General features: G+C 37.6%; 1 long non-coding RNA gene across 1 annotated transcript in view; it reads right to left on the bottom strand.

Moving 5' to 3' along the window:
• Positions 1-1,836: 1,836 nt before the first annotated feature.
• LOC120398021 overlaps positions 1,837-20,536 on the bottom strand; it is a 37,268-nt gene continuing 18,568 nt past the window's right edge. Inside the window, exons 3-5 of the long non-coding RNA XR_005594139.1 lie at positions 5,800-5,931; positions 3,450-3,634; positions 1,837-1,997 (exon numbers count right to left, since the gene is read on the bottom strand). This is a non-coding gene — a long non-coding RNA (uncharacterized LOC120398021). The remainder of the gene's footprint in view (positions 1,998-3,449; positions 3,635-5,799; positions 5,932-20,536) is intronic.

Genomic DNA, 20,536 nt, shown 5'->3' with positions numbered 1-20,536 from the left:
TACTGGTAAATTAAAAATCCAAACCATTATTTGAGAGAATTAATGTCTCCATGGGAATAAATATCACATCAGTGGTTGCCAGTCCTACTAAACAGTAATGTAACTCATATTTTGGAAGGTACTTTTGGTCACTAAGGTTCCCATTCAAAGATTTGAGAAGTAAAATTTACTGAACATTCGTTAATCTAGTTAAAGAAAATACAGCAAGGCTGGAGCCAATCAGTGACCATTCCAAATGAGCTCATCTCTCAGTCAGATTCCAGTGGCTGGAGAGAAGGGCATGAGGTCAGTATCTATTTTCTCCCCTACCTTATATTTCCTAATATCAACACACAAATTATTTTTGTTAGTGTTGTTTCTAAAGTGTCCTGGGCTTATGTATTACAAAGAGTCTCAATCACTGCCAAAAGACAGCATTAAAACATAATGTCTGGCAGTTGCTTTTAAAATTCAAATTTCTTCCTTATGGATAAGCTTCCAGTTAAAAAATCACACACCAGCATGTATCAGGATGGGACTCACTTTCTGTAAAATGGCTGGGTATTTTTTCCACCATAGTAACTTGGCAAAACCTCTCATTCATGGACTGGCTCAAGAGCTGCCCTCTGAAGACATAAAGGGTCTAAGTTTATATTACCCATAGTGTGTTTGCTATGCTGCTTGTGCTTTCGTCCTATGAACTTTAATCCCAATAACTGCATAATGTGCTAGACATGTGAAAAATTAAGTGCAGAAGGAGGGAATACAAGCAGCAGAACAGCTGCATTAATTAATGGACCCAGACCTACTCTAGGATTTTGCTGGATGTCTGAACATGAGGTCATAAATAGCAGCTTTTTCAAGAGACTGAAGGTTGGTCAGGTGTGGTCTCATCACATGGTTAGGCGGAAAGTCCTTGGTTTTTCTTCTGAGAGAAAGTCTATACATTGGTATTTGTGTAATTGGAAATTTGAATAGAAATATTGTATTATTACCTTTTAGACTTTTAATGATGAGTTTAAGGTTTACAAAGGTGTGGCTAATTTATAGATATATATATATAGATATATATATATATATATATATATATAGATATATAGATATATATATATATATATATATTATAAAGCCCCCCATTACCTCCCTTTGTGATTTAAAGTATGCACATACTTTATCTGGGAGGCTGAGGCATATGAATAGTACAATTTACTAAGATTAGCAAATCTAGCTAGCTGCACTGCCCAAAGCAACAGACCATGATGTGAATATTTAAATACTTTTGATTTCCATTTTCACAGTATTAGCATATAATCACAGACTAAAGTCATTTTTTTTTCTTCCTGTCCAGCCAACCTTAGGAAATATTTTTCTGAAAATTAAATTCTAACAACAAAACAAGAAAACTCTTTCTATATATCTTGGCCTGACAGCTGTGACTGCTCGCATTTACAAAACTTTGATTTCAGCAGAAATAGTCTGAAAGAGCCTAACAATAAATCTACCACTATCCCCCTCCCCACTGCATCTTTCTAATTTGACATGTTCTTGCAGAACTAGATTAGTGTTAACTTTCCCTAATTTATGAGCTGTCATTATGTTTTTCGTTGACATTTTTCATTCCCTATTTTTTTTCACCCCTTCTTTTTCATTCACACAATGGACATCTTTAAGACTGCTAGTAATTCCCAAAGCTAATGCTTCACTAACTATAATACATTAGAAATATTTTTTTCCGTCTTCCAAAATGTATAGCCTAATGAATGAAGTGCATTATATACACCATGGCACTATGGATTTGCAACAGCTATGCAAAACAAGGAATGTACTAATTTCTTTTTTTAAACGAAATCCAATTTATTGTCTCATTCTGGAACCTATGGATGATTACACATTAATATAGCTGTGCCGTATATCGGCTGTTGTATATCAGTTCAGTTTGCCATCAGGAACATCTCTTTTGATCTGTTCATGTCAGGTCTGATCAGGGAGTAGAATTTCATCATGGTGAGGCCAAGGTTCTGAATATAAAAATATATATGAAGGCCATGAGTATTAGCAGGAACATAAACTAAAAATACATCTCTTCTGATTAATAATGATTTAGGGCCACTCCTGAGAAGTGCTGAACATTTCCTACTGATTCTAATGGGTATTACATGTGCTTTGTAACACCAGGACTTGACCTTTAGTTTGTCTTTTTTTTTTTTTTTTTAAATTACATACTCTGAGCAAGGGACTTAGGCTTCGTATAGATCTTAACATGAAAGTGCTGTGTGATGGAAAGACTGTTCATGAAACTGAAGTTGAAGTCTTCTTGGATAATGGCCTCTGCATTCCTCCACAAAGATATCAGGGTATATATCTGGTTCAGTTTGAAAGTCAAAACATTTTCATAGGACAAGGAAATAATTTTTTTTTCTTTCATGGGTCATGCTCATCTTTTGATGAGAGAAAATTATTTTCAAACAAGAAAGGGAATTCTCGCAAGCTGCGGCTGATGCGCCAGACAATGACACCAAAATACGTGGGAAAGCCTCCTTTAATTCTTTGGCAGCACCTAGAACTTCTTCAAGTTCTTTGCAATTCCTCTTATATTTCAGTGGCTTACATATAGCCATTTCAACTTTCACCTTCTCAATATCTAATCCAAGCAAATCAGTCAAAGCACACCGTGATTCCAATGTCAAGAAGTCTGGAGAACTGGTGGAATAGATTGCTGACAAGCTTTTGAATAACTTGGAGTTCTCAGAAAATCTCCTTTGCAATGCACCACTGGTTGCAATACACCACCCTTTGGAATCCTGGTAAGTGCTCAGTGACTATGGAATCAATCGAACTCCTTTAACAAAGTGCATTTAGTTCATTTTGAAGATAATTGTTCACAGGAGCAAAAACTTTCAAAATCATTCTCATAACCATCGGCATAGAGCATCTGCACTAGCCGTGGTAAAGCGGCGCAGCTGCATTGGTACAGCTGTAGTGCTGTAGCAATTCTAGTGTAGACTAGCCCTTAGTTTTCCATTACTAAGGTTTCCTTTTCAGTTTCAAATTGTTTCAGTATTTTCCCATTAACTTTAAGGGTTCACCATTGTCTTTTCCTGTTTGTACACTGCTAGGACTTGGAGCTAGTCTTATCTGAATTAGAGAGGTGGCTCCTTCGTGTCTGATTGTTTCACCTCATTGTAGTGACATGGAGCTGAATGTTGCAGCACAAATTATGAGCAGAGTTTTATATACACAAATACATAAATTCATAACCACAGTTTGTATACATGTCTCATAATAACCATCTGATTCAGAACATTACAAGCTTTTATAAGAAACCTTACTTGCCATATATTTATACACAATAATATTGTGTGCAATCAGTTGGTTCAATTGCATATTCTATACTGTTCAGATTCCCTGTTTTCCCTTTGGGGTGTCTGCACCCTAATTGTCATAAATGTAGAAATAGCATCAAAAATTACCTGTAGCTTCTCCTTTCCTTGGTTCAGCCCAATCAGCCATTACATTCAAGTGTACTAAGCAGTTTTCATGTTCGATTAAACCTTTGCCTTGAGAGAGTGCATTTTTCTAATTGCAAAATCCAGATTTGATTAAAAAATAAAATAGCAGTTCCCATTCCACCCGCATTGCCTGGGCGTGCATACATCTGACAAGGAAAACAAAAGACCTTATCAGTTTTAACAGAGATGGTATTCACAGCCCTGTTGCCAGTCAGTCAATCTAGGAGTTCCCCCTTTACTTTGCAGTAATGTCACAGTGTGACAAAGTGGGATTTTTTCATAATATTTTATATGAATATTGTGGTGTGCCCCAGTTTCCCCTATGAGCTGCCTGGTTAACTAGGTGGGAAAGGGGAAGGCTGTCTGCTTTTTTCAGAGACCCAGTGATACGGGTGTGACAGACACCTGATTGTCTGGGGCCTGGACCCATGCCCATGGAGCAGAGGTTCTCAACCTTTTTCTTTCTGAGGCCCTCCCAACATGCTATAAAAACTCCATGACCCACCTGTGCCGCAATAACTGGTTTCCTGCATATAAAAGCCAGATTTGGCATTAGGGAGTAGCAAGCTGGCAATTGCCAGGGGCCCCCACAAAGCTACATTGCTCAGGCTTCAGCTTCAGCCCCGTCTGGCGGGGCTTAGGGACCTGGGCTTCAGCCCCATGCGGTGGGGCGTCGGCTTTCTGCTCTGGGCCCCAGCGAGTCTGCTCTGGGCCCCCCTGAAACCTGCTCAAGGTCCCCTAGAAGGCCCCGGACCCCTGGTTCAGAACCACTGCTGTGGAGGAGCCCAGAAAACAATAGGACATTTGGTACCTAGCAACTAATGACCATATATGACAGTGAGGCAGGTTCTAGTCTGCATATTCCCTCCCTTCCACCAAAAAGTAAGAGTTCAGTTTCAATTTTCTAAAAAAATGAATATAGTTTTTTCCCTGTAAGGTATATATTTATTTCCATAGCCCAAGCTGATGAAGTTCCTGGAAAATTATAGTGTTTTTTTAAGATGACAATAAAATTCCTCTGTCTATGTAGTCTACCTATCATTTTAAACTAGTGAAAACCTCTAATGTAGATCCACTTTAAACTGGGTTAAACTTTGCTTATATCAATTTAACTTAATTCGGAAAAGGTATAAACTGGCTTAAGTGTGTGCACATTAAGCATTTGCACCAATTTAACTAGATGGATTTTAAATGGATTTTAGTTAACACAGTGCAACTTTCTAGTATAGACAAAGCCATGTTATAGAGAGCAGCCTGAACCTATACTGGGATCCCACTAAAAACAATCATATATGTCAGGTTTATCTTGTGAAAGCCCCTAGGCAACAAAATTGCTCCCAAATTGTGGTGTATTTCACAACTATGAGATTCTGCTGTCTTCAGCTGCTTGTGCTCTTACCCGTTTCACTGCTTTTCCAAGAACAATTGTAAAATATCCAATGACAACTAACTACTGAGCATTTTCTTTGGTGTGTTTCATTCCTTTTTTTTAATGAGGAGGAATCAAGTCAGTTGCCAGCTGTCAGTAGGCATTCAGTTACTACTGTGATTCGTGCCAGAGAAATGCCAGTTAACTAATTAATTAAATCTGCACAGACTGTTTTTCTGAAAATGTTTACAGCCAAATATTCAACAGTGTATGCTGCTGAACTGTTGGTGTTCTTTAATGTTCAGAGACCTGTCTTTATGTCCTATCAAAAGACTGGACTTCTGGAGGGCCACAAAATACTCTAGCGCAGTGATTCTCAGGCTTGAATCTTTGGGAAATCAATGGTTAGCAGAGCCCTTTATGTGTATCTGAAGAATGAAACCGTTTGAAAACCAAGGTGGCTGCGGTGCTGAGAAGGGAAATGGTCCACTAGGGATACACAAGTGTTGATCAACCTTGGTAAAGTCCAAACAGTGGTCCAGTCTAGGCCAACACGTGAGAGTAGACAGTTCCTAAAGGAAGCTGCAAAAATCTCTGTAGTATGCAAAAATGAAATAACCTGTCCCTAAAGGAAGCTTTTTCCTAAACCTCTTCAGTTACTGGTTGACTTATACCCTGAAAAAAGTATCCTATGTGGATCAGCCATATACATGTTATATCCCTTTTTATGAAGCTCTTGGCCTCCATAACATGTTGTGGAATGATTTCCACAGGTTAGTTGTGCATTGTGTGTATGTGGGAGGGGGAAATAAATATTTCCTTTGTGAGTTTTAAATTTGTTGCATTTCAGTTTAATTGGATCTCCTCTTGTTCTTTTATTATGATAAAGGTTAAGCAGATATCCTGCTTTACTTTCCCCATGTCATTCAATATTTTACATACCTTTCTCACATCTGTTTACTGATCTCATCTCTTCACTGAACAGTCCATCTTTTCAATTTCTCTTCAGATGGATGTCTTTCCATGCTTTTAAACATTTTCATCCCGTCCTCACCCCTCTTTTTTAAAATTTTCCTGTTTTTGAAATTGAAACACCAGAACTGAGCACCGTCTTCCAAGTGAGGGAGTACCAGGGATTTGTACTTAGAAAGTGCCCTGAAAGTTTTATAATGTCAATCCCATTCCTTACACTTCCTAAAATTTTATCTGCTTTCTTGGCCCATTGAGCAGATGTTTTCATAAAGCTATCCACAAAATTGCATTGCTCTTTTCCCTAAGTGGTTACAGGTAATTTTGAACCCAGCAATGTTTAAATTATTCCTTCCAGTTTGCATTTGTCAACCATCTATTCATCTGCCAATCCTCAGACCAGTTAGAACATCTTATTACCATGTAGTCAACATAATGATCAAACTGAAGAATTGGCGCTCTAGAGGATCATGGCATGGTAGCAGAATGACTTGATAACCCTTTAGGAGGCCAAGATCATCTATCAATGGGCTATACATCCATTCTACATCTGCATGATGTGCTGAATTTAAGAAACTAAAGATCTTTATGTCAAATGTTCTAAGACTTGTGTCTCACCATACTATAACCTCATTACACTCTCCCTCTGCCGCAGTAGGTGAGCATTTCACAGCAACTCAACAAAAACACAATCCAGAAATAAAATACTCTCAGAAAGATGTGAAAATGTTTTTGGGATTTTTGTTTACACAGGGTTAAACTGTCATGGCACTACATTGGCTGCACAGGGGACAAGGGGAATAAGCCCTCCCATCTTACCTGCTTAGTCTTGATTCTAGCCATGGTGGGTAGAGGAACATCTGTCTACTCACCTGACACTACCTGCTGCAAGCAAGGGACAGTTTAAGTGTTTTTTAAAAAGTCAGGTTTGGCTGGCACAAATTGTTCTTTAATTTATATGATTTATTTGTATTACTGCAGTGTCTTGAAGTCCTAGCTATGGACCAGGGCCCTGTTGTGATAGGCACTGTACAAGTACAGAACAGAGAAATAGTTCTGACTTCGGTGAGCCTACAAAGTAACCCATATTGTAACTCATCTTTACAAACCCATATTGTTCATGGCCTCCCATGTTTACACAAACATCCTTTTTCAGCACTGGTTATGTTTTACCAGAGACTGATGGACTTATCAGATGTTTCTATGATTGCAAAGATTGGCCTAGCCTGCTGCATCTTCATCTCTCTTTCCTTCTCTTCCCCAAAGTCTGGTGCCATATTTGCTTTTTTTCTATTGCTTTGATTCCTCCCTAGTTCTCCATGGCTTCTTAAAAGTAAATGCAACTAGTTCACTAAGTCAACCTAAGTCTCTTAAGATCGTGTAACGCATATCATCCAAGCCGTATAATACATATTAATGCAATTTTTCCTACTATTCCCTCTTACTTGCTTTTTAGTAAAAACAATTAACCATAACCCTTCATGAAAAAAGAATAAGATCAGGAAAATTGTATTTGACAGAAAATGGTAGAATACTTGTGAATGTACATTTTTGTACAAGGGCTGCTATCAGCCGATCTTCCACTTAAATTATTAAAAACGTAACTACCTATAATGTGGTTGGGTGGAGGCAGGCAAAAAAGAGTCTTTGCATTTTATTATGCTTAAGGCTGTAAGAAAATTGTGGGCGGTGACTTTTTTGTGGAAACTGCAACTTTTAACACACACTGCAACTTGTTATAGTTGCCGCAAAATAGAATGGCATTGTGACCCCGTGTGCCAGGTCTCCGTGCTACTCACTCACAGGGTCACAATGCCACTCAAATTTGGCCCCTCACCAAAACAGCAACTTTGACAAACTATGGCCACAACTTTTGAAACAAAAAGTTACAACTTCCTTAATAGCCTTAGTTATGTTGTATTCCCAATTCTTAGACACTATCAGGCATTCATTTACTTCAGTGGGACTATTCCTGTGAAGGAAGTGCAGCATGTGCATGAGTCTTTGTGGATCTGGGCCTTAAACTAAAGCCACTTCACTCCTCACTGAAATACAGCTGCTTCTGCAGTGAAACTTGGCAACAGCTTAATAGCATATAACAATGCCACATAGTTTAGCACAGGACTACTGTATCTGTTTGAAAATGCCAAGGGAAATTGAGTAAGTAGGATGTAATTATCTAGGTTAGAATTTGGCCAAGTTTATCATCCCAATTTTCATGAAGTCTTCTTTGTGACCTGAACTGGTCAGGACCTTAGTTTTATGTCTCCTCCAAAAGATGAAAGTTTTGCAGCTCAGTGGCCACCTAAAAGCCATGTGGAGGGCAATGATTCAATGCTGGTCCACAGGGGAAAGTGCCAACTACCGCATCACAGATAACCATCCTGTAGTAGCTAGAGTCAGCATTCCATGATCCAGTCTAAAGTGAGCTCTGACAGGCTCCCAGCACAGAGTATGACTGCAGACTATTAGAGGTAGCCTATAGTGCACGTAGTCTTCCTTTTTTTCCCCTTTAGACTGAAAAAAGACCAGTCAAAGCTAGCAGTGGGGTGGAATATAGAAAGGTTAGTTAAACTAACAGTAATAATTTCTGATAACCCACTACCATCGGACCAGCCAAGAGAAAAAGTTTTCTCAGGTTCTATATAAATCTCTGAAAACAGTATATTATATCACTTAGCATGATTTCTTTTACTAGCAATAGCAAAGCAAATTATCATTGCATATCATGAATTTTGTGTCACAAACAGCAACCAACATTCATGACATCATCTGCCTCCATTTCTTTGAAAATTTAGAAGACAATGAGATCTTAGATGGCAACAAATGTGCATGATGGGAAATCTAAGCAAATTACTAAGCAGTAATCGCTCTCTAGTCCCTTGTATTAAAATATTGTTTCAGTTGATAGACAACATAGACAGCTGTTTTTTAAAGTGACTTAACAAAATTATAGTGTATCTGATGTTGCAGAAACAAATTTTTTTTTTTTGGAGGAGCTGCCTTTTTCCCCATCGCTCCTGGCTATAATTTTGAAAATTTCTTCTTTGAGAAAATGCAGCAGATGGCAGTAATGTACAAAGAAAACGCGATCTGTTGCTTATCTCAGGATTACTGCAAGCATATAGACTTTATCACTCCTCACACAGAGCCGGTGAAGTCTCCATTTTATTGTCTAGATTTTGATCTGTTTCAGTATATTGTCAGCAAGTGTCTTAAGTTGAGAAACAGAGAGATTCAAAGCCACATACCACTACCCTAGCCCAAAAGAACATATTTTAGATGCTATCACAATTTCTGATTTTTAAAGAAATAGCTACTTATTGTTAAGACACACCTATTCAGAATAAGAATGTCATTTTGATTTTATTTTAGGCACTTCCTACAATACATGCAGCAGAGATAAGGGATTCAGTGAAATATTTCCAATTTCCAATTTCATTTTTTTTTGACAGTTCAGTTGTATCATGGATTCATAGATACTATAGCAACAGTTATTAGAAACAGTTAAAAAAAATACCTGGCCCACTTTCTGTCATTATACCTTTTCATAGCAAACATGTAACTAAGGCCTTATCTACACCGGAATTTGAGCCACTGTTGTAGCTCCACAAGTGCAAACCTCTAGTGTTCACATGATTTCTACCTCTGCACATCATACTGAACCCGTCTGAACCACGTTTATACTAGAGGTTTGCACAGGTACAGCTATATTGGTGGCTGGAATCCCACTGGAGACAAACCCACAATTGTCAAATGCAAGGGTTCAAACATCATGAGTCAGGCCCCCCAAAATCAAGGGATTTCAAAAAATAAAAAAAATGTGGGTTCTTTTATGTGCCTTCTGGTTTTTAAGTCTTTTGGATCCATGTTTTAAGTATTTTTCTTTCAAGTTAAGAGGGCAACAAATTGAGATTCTCCTGTGATCACATCTCAAATTACTTTCTTGTATGATTTTGGCTAAGGAATGGAGAACTAGAAAAGTCGGGCATCTCTTCAGTTTTACCTGAGACTCCAGTTGTAAGAATTCCTTTGGGCTACTGTATTTGTCAAGAATACCATCAATGAACCAGTATTTGATAAAAACTAATTAACTACACAGGACTGAAGAAAATACTAGATCATTTCTATCTCTAACAGTAATTCCTTCAAGCGTCTTTGAGCTATATTAAAAGAAATGGTAGCATTTTCCATCTAACCATACCCACTCCAAAACTACCTAACAGGCTAACATTCACTTATAAAATGGGAAAGGGTAACATTCATTTTTTAAATTACAGCTACATTTTTCATAAAATCACTGTGTCAATCACTCCCATTCCAAACAAACAAATCACCTGTCCTCGTGGTATAAGTAATACAAAAGACTAGGCAACATCAGTGGTGGTTGGAATGTGCAAATGGACAGACCCTAGTCTCTACCATAGCTAAGATTTCTCAATGAAGATTCCACAACTAGCAGACTAACAAGATAATGAGGTGAACTATTAAGGGGAAAATCTTTGTTAAAGTGGATTTGAAGCTTTATGTACAAATCAGCAACTTAAAGTCAGATACTTTTGCAATATATATACTAATTTAGCAAGAATGTTGTAATGTTTGCCCCAGGGTGCAGCAGTTGCCATTAATACCTTGTAGATGAGCCAGAGCTTAACATATCTGCTTCAACACATCCCAGTGAAAACAATGCTTGAGTATTTTCTTCTGTTTGGCATTAGTTCAGAGTCAACCTTCTCCTTTTAATAATGGAAAGGATTGGTTTGTTTTAAATGACACCCATGTTTCACATATTGACTTCGCTCACACAGAAAGAGAGAAAGAAAGAAAACTCTTAAAAAAAAATAGCTAGTCAATGGTAGTGGTGGGAGGGAAAGCATGACACAGTGATAACCCACCAGTAGCGGACCAACTATATTTTCACTTGATTTAATCTCTATATATGACACTCACTTTGATGCTATTTTATGGTTAGGGGTTATTTTGCAATGCTATTCCCAGTCACAAAAGAAAATACAACTGTGATTTCCATCAGCAATGTAATGGAAAAAAAGGCATACTACTGCCTCTAAAATTATATTAGTTGAAATGATATAAAGTACCTAGCATATTTTGAGCTTTATTTATCTACTAGTGCATTATGGGCAATGAATATTTAAATATGAAAGCAAAACCAGCTAAGAGTTTCACAACAATGAAGACTTTGGACAGTAGCTGTTCAGTCGTTCTAAGGATGAAGTTATGCCAGAGAGACTACTATATGAGCCATACCAATTCAGAGAAGGTAACAAAGATGAAATACTCCAGCTTAGTTTCCTTTAAATATAAGTGAGTATATTGTATTTTGAATACGAAACTACAAAAAAAATTACTCCCCCCATTTTTGCCTAAACCTTGAAGAACATAGAGGGTGATCTCTTACTGCCTGCAGACTTCTGGAAAGCTTAAAGCATAAGACACAACAGCGTGTGTTAAGAAAAGATCTTCATTCTTATTATTGTACATCATGGCTTTTTATATTTAAGTCAGAGCTGTAACATTATTTTAATATCTTTTTATGATCTATCTCCTACTTATTTACAAATAATTTATTACACAATGTTTTCTAAAAAGCCAAACACATTAAAGAGAGGTTTAAATCAAAACCTAGGTTTCCAAATATCCCCAGCTTTTTAATATTTGAAATTCAGATGTGGATCTCCAGTTGGCAACTTAAGCCCATCTCTAAATATGGTAAAACAGAGATGGTCTGACCCTAGTAAGTTTCATGCTGAAGCCAGCTCTTTGGGTCAAGCTTTTTCCTGTGGGGAGCAAGGTATAACTCAATTTCCCCTGTCATTGCAGGCAGGGGCGGCTCCAGGCACCAGCACGCCAAGCGCGTGCCGGGGGTGGCAAGCCACGGAGGGCGCTCTGTCGGTCGCCGCAAGGGCGGCAGGCAGGTTGCCTTCGGCGGCATGCCTGCTGAGGGTCCGCTGGTCACATGGCTTTGGCGGACCTCCCACAGGCGGGCCGCCGAATCCGCGGGACCTGGGACCTCCCACAGGCAAGCCGCCAAAGACAGCCTGTGTGCCGTGCTTGGGGCGGCAAAATACCTAGAGCCACCCCTGAATGCAGGGTGACACTGCAAGAGGAGTGATTAAAAAGAAATGGTTAATCACGTAATGGAAGAAAATTAGGAAAGGAGACACACAGGAAAAGTAGCAAAAGGGTAAGATAACAGGTGAAGGGAGGGGAGTGTAGAAGAGTCATGAGGGATACAAATGCAGAAAAGGAAGAAAAGATAACAGATTTATGAATGGTGACCTTAGCTTTGGTACTGTGTATTTCTAGTTACACATTTTTCAAGTAGATTTATAAAATGAAATTTGATAGGGAGTGGGGAAAAGTTACCAAAAAATGTAACTTTGGGATGTTCACTGGATTACAATGCAATAAAGTCATTAGTTTGCTTTGTGGAGTCAAAGAGTATAGATACAGTATATATGCATCATACATTAGATATTGTTACACTATGTTAGTACTGTATACTAATGTAATATACAGCATCTACTTGATATGATAGTACACAATATAAGTACATTAATTAGTATTGAAAGTCAAGGCTGAGCCTCAATAGATCAGTATGGAACCTTAGTACTTCTCAGGATAGAGAACACATCACTTAAAAGCTTGGGCACTTTTACTTTTGACAGTTGAGTTTCTATATAGATATTAATTGCAGCTCTGTAATTAATTCCCGTGAAATCAACAGGAACTAGGAGTACACAGGGTTTGGGATTTTCTATGTAGAGGCCACCAGAGACTTGGGTGAGCATGGGCTCTTTTAGTCTTCTGTTCCCCTGAACTTATGCCAGGTGGACTTTCTTAACCCCTTTAAGACAATGACTCTGGTTGGCAAGGCTTTCCCTCACTTTGTGATTTTGGATGGCCTTTATACAATTCCTTCCTCCATAGCAATCTCCTATGCAAAGTACAATGGTACTCCACCCACCACCACCAGGAGAAAGAAAATGCTGCAAGCTACACCCCAAATTTCTCTCCATTCAAACTGAGTAAAGTATCTCAGTCCATCTCTGAAGCTACCTTGTTACCAGCTAGCAATGCAATCTGTGATCTGACAATGAAGCTGGAGTCTTTCTGCCTCAGACACCATCACTAGTATTAAAGATTCCACAATTAGAATTTAGGTGACAATTCTGTTGATGACTCACAAGCCTGAATAGAAATTAACTGGACTGGATCTGCAGTGCCAACAGGAGTAAGAATTTGTTTGAGTCAGCAAAGCAAGTGGGTGAGAGTCAGAGATAGAGCAGATGTGTTGTGTAGGAAGGTAACGTTTTTATAAACACACGTAAAATAGTATCTATTTATAATATAAAACTTTCATTAATAATACAAGTATTTTAAATTTAGGTGTTTTGTGACATTATGATTTTTCAAAACAAAATCCCATGTCTTCAAATCAGTGCATTTACCTAACATTTTTGCCTGTTTTATGGGAATTCAGAATATAAAATAACATTGACATAAATTTAACCCGGTATTTTATGTTTATTTGTCCTTGTTTTATTATTCCTATTGTATAACTTTCACTGACTTCCTGCACTCATTTAAAATACTACATAATCCAGAAAGAATACCCTGTAAAACACCACTCTACCTTTCTGTAGATGACAGTAGCAGGAAACTGACAAGGCCCAACCAACTAATATGAAATGAGTGATTTTTTCTGAAGTTTAATTATGTTCTGATTTTGATCAGAAGAAATTAGATATTTCCTGCCCGCAATAAGAATAATTGAGCAACCGAGAAGTGAAGTATAGACAGCTGTGCACATTTAGTTTTTTACCTTGGTCTCTGTGGGACAGACATATGGAGGACATTTTTTTTGGAGGAGTTTCTTTTTTCCCCATCGCTCCTGGCTATAATTTTGAAAATTTCTTCTTTGAGAAAATGCAGCAGATGGCAGTAATGTACAAAGAAAACGCGATCTGTTGCTTATCTCAGGATTACTGCAAGCATATAGACTTTATCACTCCTCACACACAGCTGGTGAAGTCTCCATTTTATTGTCTAGATTTTGATCTGTTTCAGTATATTGTCAGCAAGTGTCTTAAGTTGAGAAACAGAGAGATTCAAAGCCACATCCCTCTACCTAGTCCAAAAGAACATATTTTAGATGCTATCACAATTTCTGATTTTTAAAGAAATAGCTACTTATTGTTAAGACACACCTATTCAGAATAAGAATGTCATTTTGATTTTATTTTAGGCACTTCCTACAATACATGCAGCAGAGATAAGGGATTCAGTGAAATATTTCCAATTTCCAATTTCATTTTTTTTTGACAGTTCAGTTGTATCATGGATTCATGGATACTATAGCAACAGTTATTAGAAACAGTTAAAAAAAATACCTGGCCCACTTTCTGTCATTATACCTTTTCATAGCAAACATGTAACTAAGGCCTTATCTACACCGGAATTTGAGCCACTGTTGTAGCTCCACAAGTGCAAACCTCTAGTGTTCACATGATTTCTACCTCTGCACATCATACTGAACCGGTCTGAACCACGTTTATACTACGGGTTTGCACAGGTACAGCTATATTGGTGGCTGGAATCCCACTGGAGACAAACCCACAATTGTCAAATGCAAGGGTTCAAACATCATGAGTCAGGCCCCCCAAAATCAAGGGATTTCAAAAAATAAAAAAAATGTGGGTTCTTTTATGTGCCTTCTGGTTTTTAAGTCTTTTGGATCCATGTTTTAAGTATTTTTCTTTCAAGTTAAGAGGGCTACAAATTGAGATTCTCCTGTGATCACATCTCAAATTACTTTCTTGTATGATTTTGGCTAAGGAATGGAGAACTAGAAAAGTCGGGCCTCTCTTCAGTTTTACCTGAGACTCCAGTTGTAAGAATTCCTTTGGGCTACTGTATTTGTCAAGAATACCATCAATGAACCAGTATTTGATAAAAACTAATTAACTACACAGGACTGAAGAAAATACTAGATCATTTCTATCTCTAACAGTAATTCCTTCAAGTGTCTTTGAGCTATATTAAAAGAGATAGTAGCATTTTCCATCTAATCATACCCACTCCAAAACTACCTAACAGGCTAACATTCACTTATAAATGGGAAAGGGTAACATTTATTTTTTAAATTACAGCTACATTTTTCATAAAATCACTGTGTCAATCACTCCCATTCCAAACAAACAAATCACCTGTCCTCGTGGTATAAGTAATACAAAAGACTAGGCAACATCAGTGGTGGTTGAACGTGCAAATGGACAGACCCTAGTCTCTACCATAGCTAAGATTTCTCAATGAAGAGCCCACAACTAGCAGACTAACAAGATAATGAGGTGAACTATTAAGGGGAAAATCTTTGTTAAAGTGGATTTGAAGCTGTATGTATGAATCAGTAACTTAAAGTCAGACAATTTTGCCATATATATATACTAATATATATACTTATTTAGCAAGAATGTTGTAATGTTTGCCCCAGGGTGCAGCAGTTGCCATTAATACCTTGTAGATGAGCCAGAGCTTAACATATCTGCTTCAACACATTCCAGTGAAAACAATGCTTGAGTATTTTCTTCTGTTTGGCATTAGTTCAGAGTCAACCTTCTCCTTTTAATAATGGAAAGGATTGGTTTGTTTTAAATGACACCCATGTTTCACATATTGACTTCGCTCACACAGAAAGAGAGAAAGAAAGAAAACTCTTAAAAAAAAAGATAGCTAGTCAATGGTAGTGGTGGGAGGGAAAGCATGACACAGTGATAACCCACCAGTAGCGGACCAACTATATTTCTACTTGATTTAATCTCTATATATGACACTCACTTTGATGCTATTTTATGGTTAGGGGTTATTTTGCAATGCTATTCCCAGTCACAAAAGAAAATACAACTGTGATTTCCATCAGCAATGTAATGGAAAAAAGGGCATACTACTGCCTCTAAAATTATATTAGTTGATATGATATAAAGTACCTAGCATATTTTGAGCTTTATTTATCTACTAGTGCATTATGGGCAATGAATATTTAAATATGAAAGCAAAACCAGCTAAAAGTTTCACAACAATGAAGACTTTGGACAGTAGCTGTTCAGTCGTTCTAAGGATGAAGTTATGCCAGAGAGACTACTATATGAGCCATACCAATTCAGAGAAGGTAACAAAGATGAAATACTCCAGCTTAGTTTCCTTTAAATATAAGTGAGTATATTGTATTTTGAATACGAAACTACAGAAAAATTACTCCCCCCATTTTTGCCTAAACCTTTAAGAACATAGAGGGTGATCTCTTACTGCCTGCAGACTTCTGGAAAGCATAAAGCATAAGACACAACAGCGTATGTTAAGAAAATATCTTAATTCTTATTATTGAACATCATGGCTTTTTATATTTAAGTTAGAGCCGTAACATTATTTTAATATCTTTTTATGATCTATCTCCTACTTATTTACAAATAATTTATTACACAATGTTTTCTAAAAAGCCAAACACATTAGAGAGAGGTTTAAACAAAAACCTAGGTTCCAAATAGCCCAAGTTTTTAATATTTTAATTTCAGATGTGGATCTCTAGCTGGCAACGTAAGCCCATCTCTAAATATGGTAAAATAGAGATGGTCTGACCCTAGTAAGTTTCATGCTGAAGCCAGCTCTTTGGGTCAAGCTTTTGTGTATGGGGAACAAGGTATAACTCAATTTCCCCTGTTATTGCAGGCGTGACACTGCAAGAGGAGTGATTAAAAAGAAATGGTGAATCATGTAGTGGAAGAAAATTAGGAAAGGAGACACACAGGAAAAGTAGCAAAAGGGTAAGATAACAGCAAGTGAAGGGAGGTGAAGGGAGGGGAGGTGTAGAAGAGTCATGAGGGATACAAATGCAGAAAAGGAAGAAAAGATAACAGATTTATGAATGGTGACCTTAGCTTTGGTACTGTGTATTTCTAGTTACACATCTTTCAAGTAGATTTATAAAATGAAATTTGATAGGGAGTGGGGAAAAGTTACCAAAAAATGTAACTTTGGGATGCTCACTGGATTACAATGCAATAAAGTCATTAGTTTGTTTTGTGGAGTCAAAGAGTATAGATACAGTATATATGCATCATACATTAAGTATAGTTACAGTATGTTAGTACTGTATACTAATGTAGTATACAACATCTACTTTAAATGATAGTACACTATATAAATACATTAATTAGTACTGAAAGTCAAGTCTGAGCCTCAATAGATCAGTATGGAACCTTAATACTTCTCAGGATAGAGAACACATCACTTAAAAGCTTGGGCACTTTTACTTTAGACAGTTGAGTTTCTATATAGATATTAATTGCAGCTCTGTAATTAATTCCCGTGAAATCAACAGGAACTAGGGGTACACAGGGTTTGGGATTTTCTATGTAGAGGCCACCAGAGACTTGGGTGAGCATGGGCTCTTTTAGTCTTCTGTTCCCCTGAACTTATGCCAGGTGGACTTTCTTAACCCCTTTAAGACAATGACTCTGGTTGGCAAGGCTTTCCCTCACTTTGTGATTTTGGATGGCCTTTATACAATTCCTTCCTCCATAGCAATCTCCTATGCAAAGTACAATGGTACTCCACCCACCACCACCAGGAGAAAGAAAATGCTGCAAGCTACACCCCAAATTTCTCTCCATTCAAACTGAGTAAAGTATCTCAGTCCATCTCTGAAGCTACCTTGTTACCAGCTAGCAATGCAATCTGTGATCTGACAATGAAGCTGGAGTCTTTCTACCTCAGACACCATCACTAGTATTAAAGATTCCACAATTAGAATTTAGGTGACAATTCTGTTGATGACTCACAAGCATGAATAGAAATTAACTGGACTGGATCTGCAGTGCCAACAGGAGTAAGAATTTGTTTGAGTCAGCAAAGCAAGTTGGTGAGAGTCAGAGATAGAGCAGATGTGTTGTGTAGGAAGGTAACGTTTTTATAAACACACGTAAAATAGTCTCTATTTATAATATAAAACTTTCATTAATAATACAAGTATTTTAAATTTAGGTGTTTTGTGACATTATGATTTTTCAAAACAAAATCCCATGTCTTCAAATCAGTGCATTTACCTAACATTTTTGCCTGTTTTATGGGAATTCAGAATATAAAATAACATTGACATAAATTTAACCCAGTATTTTATGTTTATTTGTCCTTGTTTTATTATTCCTATTTCATAACTTTCCATTGACTTCCTGCACTCATTTAAAATACTACATAATCCAGAAAGAATACCCTGTAAAAACACCACTCTACCTTCCTGTAGATGACAATAGCAGGGAACTGACAAGGCCCAACCAACTAATATGAAATGAGTGATTTTTTCTGAAGTTTAATTATGTTCTGATTTTGATCAGAAGAAATTAGATATTTTCTGCCCGCAATAAGAATAATTGAGCAACCGAGAAGTGAAGTATAGACGGCTGTGCACATTTAGTTTTTTACTTTGGTCTCTGTGGGACAGACATATGGAATTGCTTTTAAGTAATATAAAGGAATCATAATAGGATAATAATACTTCTTACTTATATAGCGAGGCATCATACAAGGGTCTCCAAGTGCTTTAAAAAGGCATATAAGTATAATTAGCCTCCATAAACAGAGAAACTGAGGCATAAGAGGGGTGGGGTGAGTTGGTTCCATTATCACACAGGAAAGCGAAGAACAACACCCAGGTCTTCTGAGTCCCAGTCACTTGCCCTATTGTGTCATCAAGGATTAAAAGTATTAAGGGAGGACTGGAATTGAACAGTGGACCTCTCACTTCCATGAATTGGTTTGAATGCAGCTTGGCAGTAACTGAAAGTTGTTATTGATTTTATGGTTGATCACTGATGTATGAAAAATGGCTCGATGGTCTCTATTAAACTCATTATAGGCAGAGATATACATCAGAAAAGAAATAAAAAAGACCACCACGCTGTGCACCCACCTTGGCCCTCTCAGCAAGTGAAGGGAGGCCAAAGATTGAATCAGTATAAAGATTAAATTAGCTTCAAAGCCCATAGAAAAGCCCCTCCCTGACTGAGGCACATTGGTGAAGCAAGGACAGAGGCATCTATGCTGTATTTGTTCTGTGGATGGAAAACTTCACCCTCCAGCATCTTTCAAGTGCACTTAAAAAATAACACAAACAAAATCTGAGCTTTTCAACCCCCAAACTACAGCAGTTCATTTCTTAATCTCTATTCACACAGGATGAAATTCTCCTCAAATGGCTGCACAAGATCCTGTGCATCACTTAAGCCCTTAACTTGAGCTTTAATGGTCCCTAGGGCTTGTGGGGGCTCTCTGCACGAGGGTGAATTTCACCCTTAAAATATGCAGAAGTCCTCTCCGATTTTCAGTGGGCCATATTTACTGGCCATGTAAGCCAACCCAAGTCCATTTCTGTCAATAAAAGGATTACAATATATTTGTCCTATACTAAATTAGAAGTCAGGCTGATTATGTAGTTAAGTATTCTTATGTTTAAGTAATTTTACATACAAGAGACCTGTTTCAATGATTAGTTAAACAAATACATTATCATCTGCCTGACTTGTGAGTATAAGGATAAAAATATTTTAATTCTTGAAATATTTAAAATAAAAAATCAATACCATACAGCTGTGAATGCAACATTTTGTGCTCTGCTTTGTTGTGGTTTTGTCTGTTTCTAGTCACTTTCACAATGCAGGCTATGTTTACACTGGCAATTATAGACAGAACTTTTGTCTTTCAGAGGTGTTAAAAAACAAACAAAAAACCCTCTGAAAGACAAAAGTTTTGCTGCAACAAGCACTGGTGTGAACAGCGCGTTGTCGGCAGGTGAGCCAACAAACAGCCGCTACACTGCACGACTTTTAGAGGCACAGCTGTAGCAACACAGCCCTGTCACTAAAAGCTGTGTAGTGTAGACATGCTTACAGAGTGGATGATTTCACATTCCAGGGGACATAAGGGTTAGGGATGGGGTAGAGGGGGTTACATTTTCATTAGTTTTATATAGGGAAGTAGGCTTTCTTAGCAAAGAAAGATTAAGGCCTGATTGAATGCATCAGCCAATCCTGGCCCTGTGCTCTGAAGTGAGTGATAAAACTCCAGATGCCACAAACACACACACACGTATATATTTTGTTCTATTTTTAAGTGCTGTATTTAAATGGTTTTCTGAATCAGGGTCTATAGCAGTGGTGGGCAACCTGCGGCCTGCCAGTGGTCAATGTAAACAAACTGACTCATGGCCCGCCAGTGGTCAATGTAAACAAATCTGTGGCCCGCCAGTGGATTACCTTGATGGGCCGCAGGTTGCCCACCACTGGTCTATAGTATTAAGATATGATAGTGTGTCTTTTTTATATAATTTGGCTTAAAATAAATAGAAATTGCATCCACACACAAATCTAGTCTTACAAAACTTCTTGTTCTGTAGTATTTAGTACTAAACAATTTAGGGCCAGCAGAGAAGAGAAGATTTCAACCAGTTTAAATAACATCTGAATCTGGCCTTCAAAGCTTAAATACATAACTATTATACTCCTGGACCATGTGAGAGCCACTATAAAAGTATGTGAAGGTAACTGGAAGGGTTTGACTTAAGTCCACAAGAACAAGGGAAACTATATTCAGAAGGGCACCATAAATCTGTTTAATCCTAAAATTATATCTACCACCC

The sequence above is a fragment of the Mauremys reevesii genome, linkage group 2 (assembly GCF_016161935.1).
Source record: "Mauremys reevesii isolate NIE-2019 linkage group 2, ASM1616193v1, whole genome shotgun sequence".
Classification (NCBI taxonomy): Eukaryota; Metazoa; Chordata; order Testudines; family Geoemydidae; genus Mauremys; species Mauremys reevesii.
The sequence above is the reverse complement of the archived record's forward strand: the minus strand, read 5'-3'. Positions and strand labels throughout refer to the sequence as shown.